A 20,857-nucleotide genomic window follows, 5' to 3' on the forward strand; every position below is an offset into this window, starting at 1 on the left:
TTAATCAGCTCTGATATTTCTGTCTGTCTTGCACAGTGGGTATTGATACTCCATTTGTACACAATTCAATGTCAGTGGAACTCCAGTTCTCTTACAGAATTCAGCAGCTTGATGTTAGGAGCGCGCTGGAAGAGGTGGGTCTGCACCTCCTGCACCAGGGTTGCTATCTTACAGCAAATTTAAAACCACAAAGCGTCGGGCAGGTTTGGGGTATGAGCTGCAGCTTTCAGATATAACTGCCTGCTGATAAAGATTCATTGAAAAGGTTAGTAATGTTTGCCTCCATCTCATGACCCAGCTAGGTGAGTAGCCACTCCTAAATCCCTTCCCCCACCCCCCTGCACCCCCCCACCCCCACCGTGAGGAATTTTCAGAGAATGCCCCATAGTCTTGAACTAGAGGTAGCCGCAGAGTGCAGATACGTAGCAGGACAAGTTGTACAGGATGAATGTGGCGAGTTATTTTCAAAATAAATTGTTCATCTGTTCAACTCCCTTTGGCTGCTCTCAAAGTGCTGTTTCACACACAATGCTGTTCGCCCTTAACTGTCTCATTTAAAGCTACTTTACGATAGAGCTGGTACCGCGTGAGATGGCGGGTGGGCTACAGGGCGAGCAGAAGAGCATAAGCCCATGCCAGCACGATACAGAGAGAGAGGCATTCTGAAAGGGGCCAACTCATGCTGGGTACTGATTCAACTAAAACTTCAAGAGAAAAGAACGACAACATTTCTTTCAGCAAGTTGAAATTCTTCAAGAAGGCAGCCATTGGCTGTTTCTAAACAAGTTATTGGAGAAAAAAGCAAAAAACTGCAAATGCTGGGAATCCAAAACAAAAAAAATAAAAATACCTGGAAAAACTCAGCAGGTCTGACAGCATCTGCGGAGAGGAACACAGTTAACGTTTTGAGTCCGTATGACTCTTCAACAGAACTAAGGAAAAATAGAAGAGAGGTGAAATATAAGCTGGTTTAAGGGGGAGTGGGACAAGTAGAGCTGGATAGAGGGCCAGTGATAAGTGGAGATAACCAAAAGATGTCACAGACAAAAGGACAAAGAGATGTTGAAGGTGGTGATATCATCTAAGGAATGTGCTAATTAAGGGTAGAAAGCAGGACGAGCAAGGTACAGATAGCCCTAGTGGGGGTGGGGTGGAGTGAAAGAATCTAAAAAGGCTAAAAGGTAGAGATAAAACAATGGATGGAAATACATTTAAAAATATGGAAGTAGGTGGGAAAAGAAAAATCTATATAAATTATTGGAAAAAAGGGGGTGGGGATGTAGGAGAGAGTTCGTGATCGAAAATTGTTGAACTCAATATTCAGTCCGGAAAGCTGTAAAGTGCCTAGTCGGAAGATGAGGTGCTGTTCCTCTAGTTTGCGTTGAGCTTCACTGGAACAATGCAGCAGGCAGTTATTAGAGAAAGTTGCTTCTCCCTGCTCAAACAGTGCCCTGGTAGGCAGAGTGCCATCTCCTCTCAAAAAAAATGTTAACAAGCCCTGTTTATGCAGTTTAAAAGCTGAAACCTACTTACGGTGTCTTTTACAGCAGAGGCTTTGGAACTTTCTGTTGGCAGAAGAGCTACAAAAACAGACAAAGGCCCACGATTCTTTCAGGTGGAGACTCAGTAAAAAGGCTGCAACCTTCAGAGTCACAAGACCAGCCTGAATATCTCAGTTCATTCACCAATGGATGACGGGGGATGGGAGGCCAGTGTCTGCCACTCCTACACTATCTCTGCTGCCCAAGAATCCCTATCTTGAAACAGGCTACATATGACCCACTCAAAAATCCTTCACCTACTTTCAACATAACTGCTGCACAGGGAGGGCTCTCTGTAACTGCCACGTTTACAAAGCAGAATGGATTGGGACTACTATCCATGTCACTTAAACTACGGTTAAGATGCACAATTCTGATGGTTGGAGCTTTCTCCAGTATTCTAGCTGGGCTTTGAATCAAATGGTCACCCCAGCACTGCATCCAGTGTTTCTGTTATATTCTTCCATTTTTGTCACCACCACACACTTAACCTCCAGAAACAGGGATCGAAACCTGGAATACCGGGTGGTAACTGTGGTATTAAATTTATCAAGGGTCAGCGCTACTGTTTTCCAGATTCCGTATGGCTCCCAAACAGCAGTACGTGAGCTTACCACAGTGTTCGAAACGGTCATGATTACAGGTAATGGCAAAAATAGAGATCTAGCCACTTGTCTGAGTGTGGCCTTTAACTAACATTTAGCAAGTAGTCATCAATTAACAGCTGCAAGACAACATTCAGGCTTGGGCTGGTTAAGCCGTAAGTAACATTGACGTTGCCATGCCCAGTACAGGCAAGATATATTATTAACTTTCAGTCAATACTTTTAAAATTAGACACAAACAAGCTGTTAATATGGCTGCCACAAATAATGGTGACTTTTGGCATATGGGCTGTAGACAATATCAAGTCTCTGGTGAATACCTGATTAAATATGAACATAGGTGAGGGTACTTCAAAGCCATCTAGGATAACCAACCACCAGTGAAAAGTTTAAGGGACATTTTGGCATGGGGGTGATGCTATCAGGCCTATAAGGACAGGGCGCGGGGTTGGGGGGGGGGAGAGAAAGGGGTGGGCAGCTGCACATCCTATGCCAGTTCTGATTACGGCTACTCGCTACCAGCCCACCTGTTCAGCCGCAGGACATACTGGAACTCAACCTACATACCTGCCAGGCCCAATGCATGCACAGAATCAATGGGTCCTGCAAAAGGAGAAAGCTGGGACAAAACATAACCCTGGAAAGTCTGACCCAGGGTGTGGGACAAAAGGCCAAATTATGGGATGGTTCATCACCCTGCAGCCATCTGCGGAATTTACACATCTCATTGTTTAAGGATGGGACAACAGGTAAAGACTATGGAGTTTCCAGGCTGCCTGTCTCCATGTTTCATACTGGACAAAAGGGAAGATCGAAACTCAATGACCCTATCAACTTCCCATTGTATCACCATGGCTTCCTCCAACCACGTGCAAAACCGGAAATCATAAACCAGAGCCTGAATTAACTCTCTTGAAAGCTTGCTGAATTATTTAATTGGAATGCACACTTCAATAGTAAAAGATGCACCTCTTCTCACACAATACATATTGATTACAGCAGTATGCGAGCACATACATTCTCGTCTGTAATAACGCCAATGAACATCTCCAACAAGAGAGAATTTAACTATCACCGCTTGACATTAAATGGCATTACCATCACTGAATCCCCCACTATAAACATTCTGGGGGTTACCATTGACCAGAAACTGAACTGGACCAGCCGTATAAATATTGTGGCTATAAGAACAGGTCAGAAGCTGGGAATCCTGTGACAAGCAACTTAACTCCTGACTCCCCAAAGCCTGTCTTTCATTCACAAGGCACAACTCAGGGGTGTGGTGGAATACTCTCCACTTGCCTGGATGAGTGCAGCTCCAGCAACCCTCATTAAGCTTGACACCATCCAGGACAAAGCAGCCCGCTTGATTGGCACCCCATGCACCGCATGGAACATTCACTCCCTCCACCACTGACACACAGTAGCAGCGGTGCGCACCATGTACAAAATGCACTGTGGGAACTCACCAAGGCTCCTTCAACAGCACTTTCCAAACCTGTGACCTCCAGGCCTAGAAGGACAAGGACAGCAGACACATGGGAACACCACCACCTGGAAGTTCCCCTCCAAGTCACTCACCATCCTGACTTGGAAATATATCGCCGTTCCTTCACTGTCACTGGGTCAAAATCCTGGAACTCCCTCCCTAACTGCACTGTGGGTGTACCTACACCACATGGACTGCAGCGGTTCAAGAAGGCAGCTCACCACCAACTTCTCAAGGGCAATTAGGGAGGGGCAATAAATGCTGGGCCTAGCCAGTGATGCCCATATGCATTAAACGAATACAAAAAAAAGCATAATGACATGCACATTTATATGGGGAGGGGGGGCCTGCGAACCCTTAGACGTTTGATCTGATGGGCTAAGGGGAAGAGAATGACATGGCAGAGACGACCAATCAGATGGTCTCAATCTTAGTGACAAAGAGGTCCACGAGCTCCTCACACAATATTAAAAGTGAAGAGTGGGGGCGGGGCATAAAAGAGAAGGGTTTAAAAAAACGGTTTGTAATAGAGATGAGAAGCTGAGGTTCTCTCTGCATTCTAGGATGATCCTGGGATAATAAGCAGTTTTAAGAGAGGGGAACAGGGGAACTGGTATTTATAAACAGGGAATACACAACTAAATTCCAAGCAAACACACCTTTATAACAGTTCTTTCTTAAAATATGTCCTCTGTGACAGACATGAAGTACTCTTGTCTAGTTTTATACTTCAAAAGTACTTAATTGGCTGTTAAGTACATTGAGATGGTCTGAGGCCATGAAAGAGGCTACAGAAATGCAAGTCTCTCTTTCTGCTGGTAGCCCTTTTAACCTAGCCACAAGGCATTAGAGAGTTTAAAAAGCAGCTTCAGTCAGAATCATAAAAGCAAAAAAAACTGCAAATGCTGGAAATCCAAAACAAAAATAAAAATACCTGGAAAAACTCAGCAGGTCTGACAGCATCCACGAAGAGGAACACAGTTAATGTTTCGAGTCCGTACGACTCTTCAACAGAACTAAGTAAAAATAGAAAAGAGGTGAAATATATAAACTGGTTTAAGGGGTGGGGGGTGGGACAGGTAGAGCTGGATAGAGGGCCAGTGATAGGTGGAGATTGCCAAAAGATGTCACAGACAAAAGGACAAAGAGGTGTTGATGGTGATGATATTATCTAAGAAATGTGCTAATGGTGACATTAAGGGTAGAAAGCAGGACGAGCAAGGTACAGATAGCCCTAGTAGGGGTGGGGTGGGGGGAAGGGATCGACATAGGCTAAAAGGTAGAGATAAAACAATGGATGGAAATACATTTAAAAATAATGGATATAGGTGGGAAAGAAAAATCTATATAAATTATTGGAAAAAAGAGGGATTGGAAAGGGGGTGGGGATGGAGGAGAGAGTTCATGATCTAAAATTGTTGAACTCAATATTCAGTCCGGAAGGCTATAAAGTGCCTAATCGGAAGATGAGGTGCTGTTCCTCCAGTTTGCGTTGAGTTTCACTGGAACAATGCAGCAGGCCAAGGACGGACATGTGGGCATGAGAGCAGGGTGGAGTGATGAAATGGCAAGCGACAGGGAGGTCTGTGTCATGCTTGTGGACAGACCGAGGGTGTTCTACAAAAGCGGTCATCCAGTCTGCGTTTGGTCTCTCCAATGTAGAGGAAACCGCATTGGGAGCAACGAATGCAGTAGACTAAGTTGAGGGAAGTGCAAGTGAAATGCTGCTTCACTTGAAAAGAGTGTTTGGGCCCTTGGACGGTGAGGAGAGGGGAAGGGGCAGGTGTTGCATGCAGAAGGTGCAACAAGTGAAGCAGCATTTCACTTGCACTTCCCTCAATTTAGTCTACTGCATTCGCCGCTCCCATTGCAGTTTCCCCTACATTGGAGAGACCAAACACAGACCGGGTGACTGCTTTGCGGAACACCTTCGGTCTGTCCACAAGCATTACCCAAACCTCCCTGTCGCTTGCCATTTTAACTCCACCCTGCTCTCTTGCCCACATGTCTGACCTTGGCCTGCTGCATCGTTCCAGTGAAGCTCAACGCAAACTGGAAGAACAGCACCTCATCTTCCGACTAGGCACTTTACAGCCTTCCGGACTGAATATTAAATTCAACAATTTTAGATCATGAACTCTCTCCTCCATCCCCACCCCCTTTCCGATCCCCTTTCTTCCAATAATTTATATAGATTTTTCTTTTCCCACCTTTTTCCATTATTTTTAAATGTATTTCCATCCATTGTTCTTTCTCTACCTTTTAGCCTATTTCAATCCTTTCCCCCCACCCCACCCGGGCTATCCGTACCTTGCTCGTCCTGCTTTCTACCCTTAATTAGCACATTCCTTAGATGATATCACCACCTTCAACACCTCTTTGTGCTTTTGTCTGTGACATCTTTTGGTTATCTCCCTCTATCCAGCTCTACTTGTCCCACCCCCCCCTTAAACCAGCTTCTATTTCACCTCTTTTCTATTTTTCCATAGTTCTGTTGAAGTCATACGGACTCGAAACGTTAACTGTGTTCCTCTCTGCAGATGCTGTCAGACCTGCTGAGTTTTACCAGGTATTTTTATTTTTGTTTGTCATAATCATGTTCCCAGCCTAATTCAATACAAATATTCCAAACTTGCTTTAGATCTCTGCAGGCAGACATGTTTGAGGAAGGAAACAAGCCACATGTTTATATTTGAAACGTGCTGTATGATGGACAGATCTGATTCAATTGCGCTGACAGTTATTTAAACTAACCAAGTTCCAGCAGTTCTTTTGAGGAGTAAGTAGGTTGGATAATTTGAATCATTCACTCGGTCTAGAAACCTTTTTTTTTTTAAATTCATTCAAGGAATGGGGGCTTCATTGGCTGGGCCCAGCATTTATTGCCCATCACTAATTGCCCCTTGAGGTGGTGGTGGTGAGCTGCCTCCTTGAACCGCTGCAGTCCATGTGGCGTAGGTACACCCACAGTGCTGTTAGGGAGGGAGTTCCAGGATATTGACCCAGTGACAGTGAAGGAACAGTGATATATTTCCAAGTCAGGATGGGGAGTGACTTGGAGGGGAATTTCCAGGTGGTGGCGTTCTCATCTATCCGCTGCCCCCGTCCCTCGAGATGGCAGCAGCTGTGACCCGGAAGACACAGCCCAAGAAGCCCTGGTGAATTCCTACAGTGCATCCTGTAGATGGCACACCGCTGCCACCGTGGGTCGGCAGTGGAGGGAGCAAATGCCCATGGAAGGGGTGCCAATCAAGCGGGTTGTCCCATCCTGGATGGTGTCAAACCTCTCAAGTGCTGTAGGAGCTGCACTCATCCAGGCAAATGGAAAGTATTCCATCACGCTCCTGACTTGTGCCTTGTCGTTGGTAGACAGGCTTTGGGGAGTCAGGAGGGCGAGTCACTTGTCGCAGGATTCCCAGTCTCCAACCTGCTCCTGTAGCCACAGTACCCATATGGCTAGTCCAGTTCAGCTTCTGGTGAATGGCAACCCCTAGGTGTTGATAGTGGGGGGCTCAGCGATGGCAATGCTATTGAATGTCAAGGGGCAAAGATCAGATTCTCTCTTGTTGGAGGTGGTCATTGCCTGGCACTTGTGTGGCTTCACAACGATTGATCAGACCCATTTGTTCTCACAGTTGCAAAGTACAGGAGAAGTAGCAGTACAGAGAAGCGTAACAACAAATATTAGCTTAGCCTTGAGATTGCATTTATTTAATTATATCATTTGACCAACTGATTAGCATATCTAGTGTAAATATTATATTACTGCTATACATTTGTTCACCTATTGTTCAAATCAAAAGATGATCTGATGCTCTGCTACTTTTAATAGAAAAAAAAGATAAACCCAAAGCACAAAGGTCCTGGACTCACTCGCTTGCATAACCAATGCAAGGGCACAGAGAGCTCAATTCACCGAGGTATAACTTAAATACAGTAGCCAAAATAGCTAGACTAAAGGGGCAGAAAAGACCCTAGTGTATGACACCCTCCAACCATCACTGTAAAGACTGCAAATGCTGGAGAGACATAGTAGATTAGTTAACATCTGAAAAGAGAAGACTCTCACATTGAATTTGAAGTACCAGACCCTCAATGCTGGAATGAGCAGACAAGTGGCAGATGAAATTCAATGCAAATAGTTGTGAAGTGATTCATTTTGGTAGGAAGAACGTGGAGAGACAATATAAAAAACAAAGGGTACAGTTCTAAAGGGGGTGCAGGAGCAGAGGGGCTTGGGGGTATATGTGCATAAATCATTGAAGGTGGCAGGACAGGTTGAGAGAGTGGTTAAAAAAGCATACAGGATCCTGGGCTTTATCAATAGGGGCAAAGAGTGCAAAAGCAAGAAAGTTAAGACGAACCTGTATAAAACACTGGTTCGATCTCAACTACAGTATTGCATTCAGTTCTGGGCACTACACTTTAGGAAGGATGTAAAGGCATTAGAGGGTGCAGAAAAGACTAATGAGGATGGTTCCAGGGATCAGGAACTTCAGTTGCATAGATAGAATGGAGAAGCTGGGACTTTTCCTTGGAGAAGAGAAGGTTGAGAGGAGATTTGATAGAGGTGTTCAACATCATGAGGGGTCTGGACAGAGTAGATAGGGAGAAACTGTTTCCAATGGCAGAAGGATTGAGACCAGAGGGCACAGATTTAAGATGACTGGCAAAAGAAGCAAGGAATTTTTTTTTTTTTAAAATGCAGAAAGCAATTTGGATCTGGAATGCACTGCCTGAGAGTGTGGTCAATCATGGTGTTCAAAATGGAATTGACTCATTATCTGAAGAGGAAAGATTTGCAGGGCTATGGGAGAAAGGCAGGGGGAGTGGCACTAGCTGAACTGCTCTTGCAAAGAGGCAGTATGGACACAATGGCTGAATGGCCTCCTTCTGTGCTGTAACCATTTTGATTCTAGAGTTATAGTCCTTTCGGAAGTACAGTGGAGATGATGAGCCAGGGTCAATTCTAGCAGTGACAGTGCAACTAAATAAATGCTTTTGCTTGAAGAAGCAAATCATAGAGATTCAAAAATTCCCCAAATAGTACGACACTCACGAGAAATACAGTAGAACACAGGACAGGGATCATTACTAGTAGTCAAGCACTTGTTACTGTCCCTCCCTTCCTCCATGACAGTAATAAGCACCTTTGATCCTACATAATTTCATTTCTCAATAAGACATTATTCTGTCAAAGTTCACAATGCTTTGCAATATTAAACTCATTGAGAGCCTTGGCTCCCCAGTGTACAAGGGCTCAATACTGAAGTCTGTTCTCACGGCACCTGGCTGGGGAATGGGCTCAGCTTCCTGGGCTGGGGAGGGGAAAAAAATCAGCCCAGAGGTCCCATTTCTCATCACCGAACCATGCTAACACTGTGCCTACAACCACAGCTTAGAGGCTGGGCATTCCGTGACGACTCACTCACCACATGGCTCCCCAAAGCCTGTCCACCAGCTACAAGGCACAACTCTGGATTGCAATGGAATATTCTCCACTTGCCAGTATGAACGCAGCTCCAACAACATTCAAGAAACTTAACACCATCAGTGTGAACAAGCCTGCTTCTTATCGGGTAACCTCTGTGGGGCAATGTACATAGAGATGCACTTCACATTCAGGCTGGATATACAAAGACTCTGGCAATAGTTAGAAAATGGCTGAAATACAAGAGTGCAGTGTGGAAATGTACCCGAGCAAGACTCAGCAGTGATAGAAAGAGGAGGGATGGGGGGTAAAAGACACAAGTTGGGCCATGCTACATCAATCTCGGTTCCATTCTCCTGGAATGGGTTGTCTCATATAACATTCCTTTAATGAATGATGACATTGTTTTTGTTCTTAACATGCTAAGACACCAAAAACAGGCTGATAAGCTTTTTTAAAAAGCTATTCTGGCTCTCAAATCACAAACCTGCACTGAGTACAAAACATACATGAACATTGCCACACACTGTCCCCTACCCACTGCCACACACTGTCCCCTACCCACTGCCACACACTGCCCCCTACCCACTGCCACAGGATGGCCTCATTTTCCCTCAAACATGTTCCAGTTCTGATGAGCGCAGTCATCAGCCTGAAACGTTAACCGTTCCTCTCTCCACAGATGCTGCCAAACCTCCTGAATTTGCCTAGTATTTTCTGTTTTTACATCAGGTTAATGTCTTGCCTGAAAGACGACACCCCTGATACTGCAACACTCTCTGTGCTCAGGTACTGCCCTGGGGGGGGGGTCTCAGTTTGGATCATGTGCACAAGTCCTGGAGTGGCGTTTGAATCCACAACCTGCAGACTCAGAGGTGGGAGGGTGACTAACGGAGCCAATGCTGACACACTGTATAAAAGATCAATTCTCCTGATAACACATCACACCAGCGATATGCTAAACAATTAAGCTGCAAACAAAAGCAAAAAGTAAACTCCTTATGTAAAGTCTGATAGTGCTGGCCGTTTACAAGAAGATAAGGCGGTTGGTTCTCTCAGAATCTCTTTAGCCTCCTCACCCTTTCTTGCAACAGTTATTGTTCCAGTATCTGGCCTTCCCCGATAAAGGTTTAAAGCTGCTTCTACTCTGAAACCCTGACCTCTGAATGATACAATTCTCCATGAATTGCTAACATGCCTGCCACACTGGTCATTGTTCAAATAATCTTTCTTGTAAATAACCTTCTTACAAGCAGAATTGGTTCTGAAGCCACTGGTTCATACAACAATTTACACCATACGCGGATCTCCATTGCTACAGAGCTGACAATCTTCACAGCAAGTCCAGCAAATTGAATCTGCCGATTTCCCAGACCTGATCCTGATACCAGGAGAAAAACAGAATTACCTGGAAAAACTCAGCAGGTCTGGCAGCATCGGCGGAGAAGAAAAGAGTTGACGTTTCGAGTCCTCATGACCCTTCGACAGAACTTGAGTTCGAGTCCAGGAAAGAGCTGAAATATAAGCTGGTTTAAGGTGTGTGTGTGGGGGGCGGAGAGATAGAGAGACAGAGAGGTGGAGGGGGTTGGTGTGGTTGTAGCGACAAACAAGCAGTGATAGAAGCAGATCATCAAAAGATGTCAACAACAATAGTACAATAGAACACATAGGTGTTAAAGTTAAAGTTGGTGATATTATCTAAACGAATGTGCTAATTAAGAATGGATGGTAGGGCACTCAAGGTATAGCTCTAGTGGGTTTTTTTTTTATATAATGGAAATAGGTGGGAAAAGGAAAATCTTTATAATTTATTGGGAAAAAAAAAAGAAGGGGGAAACAGAAAGGGGGTGGGGATGGGGGAGGGGACTCACGACCTAAAGTTGTTGAATTCAATATTCAGTCCGGAAGGCTGTAAAGTCCCTAGTCGGAAGATGAGGTGTTGTTCCTCCAGTTTGCGTTGGGCTTCACTGGAACAATGCAGCAAGCCAAGGACAGACATGTGGGCAAGAGAGCAGGGTGGAGTGTTAAAATGGCAAGCGACAGGGAGGTTTGGCATCCGCCCTCACTCCTTCTCCTCCCTCCCAGAAACATGATAGGGTCCCCCTTGTCCTCACTTATCACCCCACCAGCCTCCGCATTCAAAGGATCATCCTCCGCCATTTCCGCCAACTCCAGCATGATGCCACTACCAAACACATCTTCCCTTCACCCCCCTTATCGGCATTCCGTAGGGATCGCTCCCTCCGGGACACCCTGGTCCACTCCTCCATCACCCCCTACTCCTCAACCCCCTCCTATGGCACAACCCCTTGCCCACGCAAAAGATGCAACACCTGCCCCTTCACTTCCTCTCTCCTCACCGTCCAAGGACCCAAACACTCCTTTCAAGTGAAGCAGCATTTCACTTGCATTTCCCCCAACTTAGTCTACTGCATTCGTTGCTCCCAATGTGGTCTCCTCTACATTGGAGAGACCAAACGTAAACTGGGCGACCGCTTTGCAGAACACCTGCGGTCTGTCCGCAAGAATGACCCAAACCTCCCTGTCGCTTGCCATTTTAACACTCCACCCTGCTCTCTTGCCCACATGTCTGTCCTTGGCTTGCTGCATTGTTCCAGTGAAGCCCAACGCAAACTGGAGGAACAACACCTCATCTTCCGACTAGGGACTTTACAGCCTTCCGGACTGAATATTGAATTCAACAACTTTAGGTCGTGAGTCCCCTCCCCCATCCCCACCCCCTTTCTGTTTCCCCCTTCTTTTTTTTTCCCAATAAATTATAAAGATTTTCCTTTTCCCACCTATTTCCATTATATAAAATAAAAAAAAACAAAAAAAAAACCCACTAGAGCTATACCTTGAGTGCCCTACCATCCATTCTTAATTAGCACATTCGTTTAGATAATATCACCAACTTTAACTTTAACACCTATGTGTTCTATTGTACTATTGTTGTTGACATCTTTTGATGATCTGCTTCTATCACTGCTTGTTTGTCGCTACAACCACACCAACCCCCTCCACCTCTCTGTCTCTCTATCTCTCCGCCCCCCACACACACACCTTAAACCAGCTTATATTTCAGCTCTTTCCTGGACTCGAACTCAAGTTCTGTCGAAGGGTCATGAGGACTCGAAACGTCAACTCTTTTCTTCTCCGCCGATGCTGCCAGACCTGCTGAGTTTTTCCAGGTAATTCTGTTTTTGTTTTGGATTTCCAGCATCCGCAGTTTTTTTGTTTTTATCCCTGATACCAGGAGCTTTGTCCAGGCCTGCAATGTGGGCACCTGGGACAATCCAAGCTTAATAAGACAGTAACTGGGAGAGTCTGGGATCAAGAAAAGGTAACTGGGAGAATCGAGGGTTAATCAGAGGGCAACTGGGTGAGACAGCGGTTAACACAAGGCTAACTGGGGCAGCGAGATGTTAATAACAGGATAAACGGGACAATCTGGAGCAAATATCAGGGTAATCCGCACTGAGGGAGGTTAACCAGAGGGCAAATGGGACAATCCAGGTTAATACGAGAGTAACTCCACTGTAAAGACTCGAGCACAAAATCCAGGCTGGCACTCCAGTGCAGAAGGGAGTGCTGCGCTGTTGGAGGTGCCATCTTTCAGATGGGATGTTAATGAAACTGAAGGCCCATGGCACTATATAGAGGAAGGGCTGGAAGCATTCCCCTCCCTATGCCTCTCTCTCTCTCTCTCTCTCTCTCTCTCCCCCCCCCCCGGCGCCAAACACAGTGTCCTAGCCAATATTCATCCATCAACCAACGGCTCATCTGGTCATTGTTACATTGCAGTTTGTGGGACCTTGCTGAGGGCAGATCAGATACGGTGCTTCCTGTATTATACAAGCATTTCATTGACTGAAGTGCTTTGGGATGTCCAGAGGTTGTGACAGGTGCTATATAAATACAAGATTTGATTTTCTTTCTTTCAGATGAGATGTTCAACTGAAGCCTGACCTGTGAGAGACGAGCAGGGTATTTGACTAGGGTCTTGGCCAACATTCCTTCTTTAACCAACATCAAGAATAAAATAATCACATCTCATTGGTCTGCAATGTGCTGCTGGGGAGGGGTGTTGCCTCACATCCTTTAAAAAATACCTGGATGAGCACTTGGCACGTCATAACATTCAAGGCTATGGGCCAAGTGCTGGTAAATGGGATTAGGTAGGTAGGTCAGGTGTTTCTCACATGTCGGTGCAGACTCGATGGGCCGAAGGGCCTCTTCTGCCCTGTGATTCTGTGATTGCTGTGTTCAAAATGGCTGTCTACATTAAATAATTCATTATAGCGCATGCACAGAACACACTTGGCTGTGTTGCCAAGACGCGTTGTATGTTATACCTTTTGATGTTTCTAAGATTCTTCAGACATTGCACAGAGTGACAAACATACATACAAGTTAGGTACAGGAGTAGGCCATTCAGCCCCTCGAGCCTGTTTCACCATTCAATAAGATCATAGCTGATCTTATTTTGGCCCCAAGTCCACAATCCGCCTACCCAGATAGATTCTTGATGAACAAGGAAGTTAAAGGCAATCTCCCTCTGTCTTAAATATATCCAATGACCCTGCCTCCTCCACTCTCTGGGGAAGAAAGTTCCTAAGACTCATGACCCTCAGGGAAAATAATTTTGCCTCATCTCCGTCTTAAATGGGAGAGCCCTTATTTTTAAACTCTGTCCCCTCATTCTAGTCTCTCCCACAAGGGGAAACATCCTTTCAGCATCCACCCTGTCAAGTGCCCTCAGGATCTTATATGTTTCAATAAGATCACCTCTCATTCTTCTAAACTCCAATGGATACAGGCCCAGCCTGTCCAGCCTTCCCTCATCAGATAACACCCCCATCCCAAGTATCAGTCAAGTGAACCTTCTCGGAGCTGTTTTTAATGCAATTATATCCTTTTTAAAATGAGACCAAAACTGTACACAGTACTCTAGATGTGGTCTCACCAACACCTTGTACAACTGTAGTAAAACATCCCTACTTTTATATTCCATTCCACTTGGAATAAATGACAACATTCTATTTGCCAGCAAGCAGGCTCCCAGGAGTTGTAATTCAAACACAATTTGAAGCAAGGAAATTCTTGAAAGCCCAAAAAACCTGAGCAAGTCATACAACACAAGGTTAAACAGATTTGATGCAATTTCTACCCCTCTGCCTCTTCAAATTAAAATTCAACTTAACATGTCAGACAGCAGAGTCAGTCCTGAAAGTTACAATGTGAATGTGATTATGAAATAGTGCAACAAAAGGATGGGCAAAAACTAGCTGGTCCTCCCCACACAGTACAATCCACCCAGAATATTAAACTCAGCTCACAATCAGCCAATTTCCTGGAGCAGCGTGGGAACACTGCTGGTCAAATGGTTAATGACCCATGGCTGGAAGAAGCACGAATTCAGGCATGCCTGTGAATAATCTACAACAGTCAGCCTGTTGAAGTGTGGCAGTGTGGTAATCACTGACTGGCTGGAAAACACTGATGTAGGCAAGTGCTCAGTGTTTGATTCACAGCCAGTGTGTCACACACGTACAGACTTCTCTCTCTCCCCGGCACATCCCCACAGTCAGTCATGTACTGCCGGGGTGGTCGCTGACACACAGGACTCCCTCTGCCGAGTAATCTCCGAGTGTAGGAAAGGCCATGTACTGAGATCTAATGGAACTGAAGACGAAGCAAAAAGACGTAGGCCTGAAAATGCTACCGCTGGGATATGACTGCAAGGTGAACACAGGGAGCTGATCCTGCTCCTGCTTTCTGTAGGCCTGAGAGAGAAAAGTGAAATTACCGCACCAACAGAGACCAAAAGCTTTTAAAATTCATTTTTAGGATCTGGGCATCGCTGGCAAGGCTGGCATTTATTGCTCACCTCAAAAACATTTGGATACAACTGAGTGACTTGCTAGATCACTTCAGAGAGCAGTTAAGAGTCAATCATATCAGTGCGGGATTGGAGTGACATATAAGTCAGAGTGGTTAAGTTCAACAGGTTTCCTTCCCAAAAAGGTCACTGGCAAACCAGATGGGTTTTTACGATTTGACAGCTTAGTTCCCAGACTTTAATTTCCAAATGTATTTTTTTCTTTTCAAAACCGAATTCAAGTTCGCAAACTCCTACAATAGGATTTGATCTCAGGTTTAGCAGTCTAGGCCTCTAGGTCATTAGTCAAGTAACATAACCACTACACTATTGCACCCCATCTCAAGATTGGGTGCACAACAAACAAGGCCCCATTCCTGAAACACAAGGCAATTTTAAACAGTAAAAGCACTCTCTAGATTTAAGCCCCTGTACAAACGGCCATACAAGCATATACCCCTCTTGAGGGCAAGCCCAAGAGTCCCATGCTCAAAAGTCACATACCGACAAGCTTCCCATTGCATCTCTGTCCAAACAGTGAACCGTGATTGAAATGAAGAGCAACAGTCAAAAAAGTTAAAAACAAAAGACTGCGGATGCTGGAAATCCAAAACAAAAACAGAAACAGAAATACCTGGAAAAACTCAGCAGGTCTGGCAGCATCGGCGGAGGAGAGCACAGTTGACGTTTTGAGTCCTCATGACTCTAGCTCTGTTGAAGGGTCATGAGGACTCGAAACGTCAGCTGTGCTCTCCTCCGCCAATGCTGCCAGACCTGGTGAGTTTTTCCAGGTATTTCTGTTTCTGCTTTTGTCAAAAAAGTTAATTATGGTTCGATGACGGCTTTTATTAAACAGATATGATAGCCAAGTAATGGGCAACACTGAATGGCCAGACAGCTCTTTGAAACATCAGACAGGCAATGATTCAGGACCTACAAGGCTACATTAAGACCCAGGTTTGATTCAGAGGGAGTTTTCTTTATTCGTTCCTGGGATTGAGCATCACTGGCTGGGCCCAGCATTTATTGCCCATCCCTAATTGCCCCTTGAGAAGGTGGTGGTGAGCTGCCTTCTTGAACTGCTGCAGTCCATGTGGTGTAGGTGCACCCACTGTGCTGTTAGGGAGGGAGTTCCAGGATTTTGACCCAGCGACAGTGAAGGAACGGCGATATATTTCCAAGTCAGGATGGTGAGTGACTTGGAGGGGAACTTCCAGCTTATGGTGTTCCCATGTGTCTGCTGCCCTTGGGGTTTGGAAGGTACTGTCGAAGGAGCCTCACATAACATTTTGAGCTGCTTCACGATCAGAATTCTCCAGTTAGGAGTTGGCTACAACACTCCCTAGCTGGTTGGAGTCAAAATAATTGACGGTTAGAAATCTTTCAAAACTTTTAATTAATAGATCATTGTGTTGTTTATCTGTTCCTCTCCTGGAGACACTGTCCCTTGGGCAAGAGTCACCCTTCAGCACCTCAAGTGGTCACTTGTGTGAGCCCAGACAGCAATTGACATGGGATATTTGACTGTGTGCCTCACAGCCTAGTCATTACCCAACATCTGTACACAAACCCATTTTCATGCTTCAATGTGATTTGGACAAGCTGAGTGAGTGGGCAAATGCATGGCAGATTCAGTATAATGTGGATAAATGTGAGGTTATCCACTGTGGTAGCAAAACCAGGAAGGCAGATTATTATCTGAATGGCTATAAATTGAGAGAGGGGAATGTGCAATGAGACCTGGGTGTCCTTGTACACCAGTCGCTGAAGGTAAGCATGCAGGTGCAGCAGGTGGTAAAGAAGGCAAATGGTATGTTGGCCTTCATAGCCAGAGGATTCGAGTACAGGAGCAGGGATGTCTTGCTGCAATTATACAGGGCCTTGGTGAGACCACACCTGGAATATTGTGTGCAGTTTTGGTCTCCTTATCTGAGGAAGGATGTACTTGCTATAGAGGGAGTGCAGCGAAGGTTTACCAAACTGATTCCTGGGATGGCGGGTCTGACATATGAGGAGAGATTGAGTCTATTAGGATTATGTTCGCTGGAGTTCAGAAGAATAAGGGCGGATCTCATAGAAACCTATAAAATTCTAACAGGACTAGACAGGGTAGATGCAGGAAGGATGTTCCCGATGGTGGGGGAGTCCAGAACCAGGGGTCACAGTCTGAGGATATGGGGTAGACCATTTAGGGCTGAGATGAGGAGAAATATCTTCACCCAGAGAGTGGTGAGCCTGTGGAATTCACTACCACAGAAAGTATTGAGACCAAAACATTGTATGTTTTCAAGGAGGAGTTGGATATAGCTCTTGGGGTGAAAGGGATCAAAGAATATGGGGAGAAAGCGGGAGCAGGATATTGAGTTGGATGATCAGCCATGATCATAATGAATGGCGGAGCAGGCTCGAAGGGCTGAATGGCCTACTCCTGCTCCTAGTTTCTATATCATTCCACTTTCTACACTGAAATTTAAAACAGCCTCTGAGCTGTCACAGCTCTGCGCACTGTTCTGGAATGATCCTTCCATCGCTGCCTCTCTCCCAGTCTTCAAAAGCACTTTAGCAGTATTTTCATTCAGCTGCCCTGACTCACTTCCTAAGTCCATCACTTCCTAAGTCCATCTTCACTTTCGCTCCCCACACTGTTGTAAAGTGCCTTAATGGGCTTTTACTGCTCCACAGACATTTTACCAGCAAAAGTCATTGTGCTTTTCTGCATGCTGTGTGTGCCTTTTACATCAGTCGCTCATATTGTCCACACCCCAATTACAGGGCTGATCTGTAATCACCAGTATTAGTGTTACACAGTTCTCTCTCCGGGCACAGCTGCATAATTTTGGAAGGACACAATCTATCATTGGGGTGCTGTCAGTTCAAGTGGGGCGCTGCATGAAGCCTGTTGTCATGCACATCACCGAACAGAGTGATAGTCCAGAGCCTCACAGGATAAAATAGTACAAAAAAGGCACTTAAAAGGAAACAATATTCTGGGGCGGCAGTGCATTCAATCTGAAAGACTAAAAGTAAATTGCAAAATCAATGCTTAAGTTACACTCAGGCATGTCCAAACTTGTCTAATATGAGGGAAGGGCACAGTGTGCGCAGCATGAAACCCCCAGCTAGGCTGCTTCTGCAAAATGAAGATCAATCCCTCTTTGTGTCACTGTTCTTTTAAAAAGTATTAGCCTTGATCGCAGTCTGCCTCCCTGCACCACCCCCTCCACCAGGTAACCTTGTACACACCCTGAACTGGCTGCGCAAACACAATAGAAACAGCGAGAACACCCCCACCATTGTATATACATAGAGCTAAGTCTTCAAGAAGGAAACTATAATTAAATACAGAGATAAAAACAAAAAAACTGCGGATGCTGGAAATCCAAAACAAAAACAGAATTACCTGGAAAAACTCAGCAGGTCTGGCAGCATCGGTGGAGAAGAAAAGAGTTGACGTTTCGAGTCCTCATGACCCTTCGACAGAACTTGCGAGTTCTGTCGAAGGGTCATGAGGACTCAAAACGTCAACTCTTTTCTTCTCCACCGATGCTGCCAGACCTGCTGAGTTTTTCCAGGTAATTCTGTTTTTGTTTTATAATTAAATACATGGCCTGGCAGCTTTTGTGGAAAGCCTTGATGTCCATCCTCACAGCTGGATTTTTCTAGTTGCAAGGGAACAGATGTTTTTCAAAAGCCAGATGCTTCAAACAGCTGAACAGTGGATACCCATTTGCAGAGCAGAGTACAATGAGCAGCAAAGCATTAAATACCTGTTCGCAGAGCTAAACGGGATTAAACATCATCGTTTCTTATAGAGGATAAAAAGCTAAGAACATAAAAAACATAAACATATGCAACAGGAGCAGGAGGAGGCCATTCAGCCCCTCGAGCCTGCTCCATGGCTGATCTGTTTGTGTTTGAAATTCCACTTTCCCATCCACCCCCGATAACCTTCGATTCCATTGCCTAACAAGAATCTATCTACCTCTGCCTTAAAAATATTTAATGACCTCGCACCCACCATCTTCTGAGGCAGAGAGTTCCAAAGTCACACAACCCTCTGAGAGAAAACATTTCTCCTCATCTCTGTCCTGAAAGGGCGACCCCTAATTTTAAAACAGTGCCCCCTAGTTCTGGACTCTCCCACAAGAAGAAACATCCTTTCCATGTCCACCTTGTCCAGACTGTATTCAGGATCTTATATACTTCAATCAAATCGCCCCTCACACTTCTAAACTCCTGTGGAAACAAGCCCAGTCTGTTCAACCTTTTCTCATAAGATAACCCACTCATTCCAGATATCAATCTAGTAAACCTCCTCTGAACCGTCTCCAATGCATTTACATCCTTCCTCACCAATGCCCTGTATAACTGAAGCATAACATCCTTATTGTTATGTTCAATTCCTCTCATAATAAAGGATAGCATTCCATTAGCCTTCTTAATTACTTGCTGTACCTGCATACTAATTTTTTGTGACTCATGTACTAGAACACCTAGATCCCTCTGCACCTCAGAATTCTGCAGTCATTCTCCATTTAAATAATACTCTGCTTTTTTGTTCTTCCTGCTAAAGTGAACAACTTCACATTTCCCACATTGCACTCCACCTGCCAGATCTTTGCCCACTCACTCAACCTATCTACATCTGTCTGCAACCTCATGTCCTCTTCACAACATACTTTCCTACCTATATTTGTGTCATCTGCAAATGTAGCTACCATGTCTTCACTCCCCTCATCTAAGCCATTGATATAAATCATAAAGAGTTGAGGCCCCAGCACAGACCCCTGTGGGACTCCATTCGTCACATCCTGCCAATCACAAAAAGACCCATTTCTGCAAACTCTGTTTTCTGCCAGCCAGCAAATCTTCTATCCATGCTAATATATTACCCTCCTTTTATTTTCTGTAATAACCTTTGATGTGGCATCTTATCAAATGCCTTCTGGAAATCCAAGTACAGTATGTCTACAGACTCCCTTGTATCCACAGCACATGTTACTCCTTCAAAGAACTCCACTAAATTGGTTAAACATGATTTCCCTTTCACAAAACCATGCTGACTCTTCCCGATTGCCTTGAGTTTCTCTAAGTGCCCAGCTATAACCTCCCTAATGATTGATTCTAACACCTTCCCTATGACAGACGCCAAGCTAACCGGTCTATAGTTTCCTGTTTTTTGCCCCCCTCCCTTCTTGAATAGAGGGCTTATATTTGCTACTTTCCAGTCTAATGGAGCCTTTCCAGAATCTAGCAAATTTTGGAAAATTAGCACCAACACATCGATGACCTCATTAGCCTCCTCTTTTAAGACGCTAGGATGAAGTCCATCAGGACCCGGTGACTTGTCAGCCCACAGCTCCATCAGTTTGATCAGTACCGCTTCCCTAGTGATTGTAATTTCACCAAGTTTCTCTCTCCCTTCCGCCTCCTGACTTACAGCTATTACTGGGATGTTTTTTGTATCCTCTATAGTGAAGACAGAAGCAAAATATTTGTTCATTTTATCCTCCATTCCCTTATTATCTACTTTTGACACCCCACTGTCACTCTAGAGGACCACTCGCTTTTCCTTTTTAAATACCTGTAGAAACTCCTTTTCATTTTTACATTTCTAGCTAGCTTCCTCTCATACTCTAACTTCTTTCTCCTGATTAAACTTTTAGTCATTCTCTGCCGCTCTTTATAATCTGACCAGCCACTCATCTTTGTGCTCTTTCATATGCTCTTTCCCTAAGCTTTCTAACTTTAGTTAACCACGGATGGTGGGTCCTCCCCTTCGAATTTTTCTTTATAGTAGGAATATACTTATTCTGAGTATTCTCAAATATCCCCTTAAATGTCTGCCACTGCTTCTCTATTGATCGATCCCCTAGTCCAGTATCCCAGTTCACTTCAGCTAGCTCAGCT

The 20,857-nt window shown here is 44.9% G+C and overlaps 1 protein-coding gene across 4 annotated transcripts in view; it reads right to left on the minus strand.

The window, feature by feature from the left end:
* Window positions 1-20,857, minus strand: part of LOC121273335 (natural resistance-associated macrophage protein 2-like) — a 194,980-nt gene that overhangs the window by 142,680 nt on the left and 31,443 nt on the right. Inside the window, exon 1 of one of the 4 annotated variants that reach the window (XM_041180483.1) lies at window positions 1,534-1,663. The exons of 2 other annotated variants lie outside the window; for them this stretch is intronic. The gene's annotated coding sequence lies outside the window, so the exon portion shown is untranslated. Of the gene's footprint in view, window positions 1-1,529; window positions 1,664-20,857 lie in introns of those variants that run through there. One more of the 4 variants, XM_041180486.1, reaches the window with a different exon arrangement.

The sequence above is a fragment of the Carcharodon carcharias genome, chromosome X (genome assembly GCF_017639515.1).
Source record: "Carcharodon carcharias isolate sCarCar2 chromosome X, sCarCar2.pri, whole genome shotgun sequence".
Classification (NCBI taxonomy): Eukaryota; Metazoa; Chordata; class Chondrichthyes; order Lamniformes; family Lamnidae; genus Carcharodon; species Carcharodon carcharias.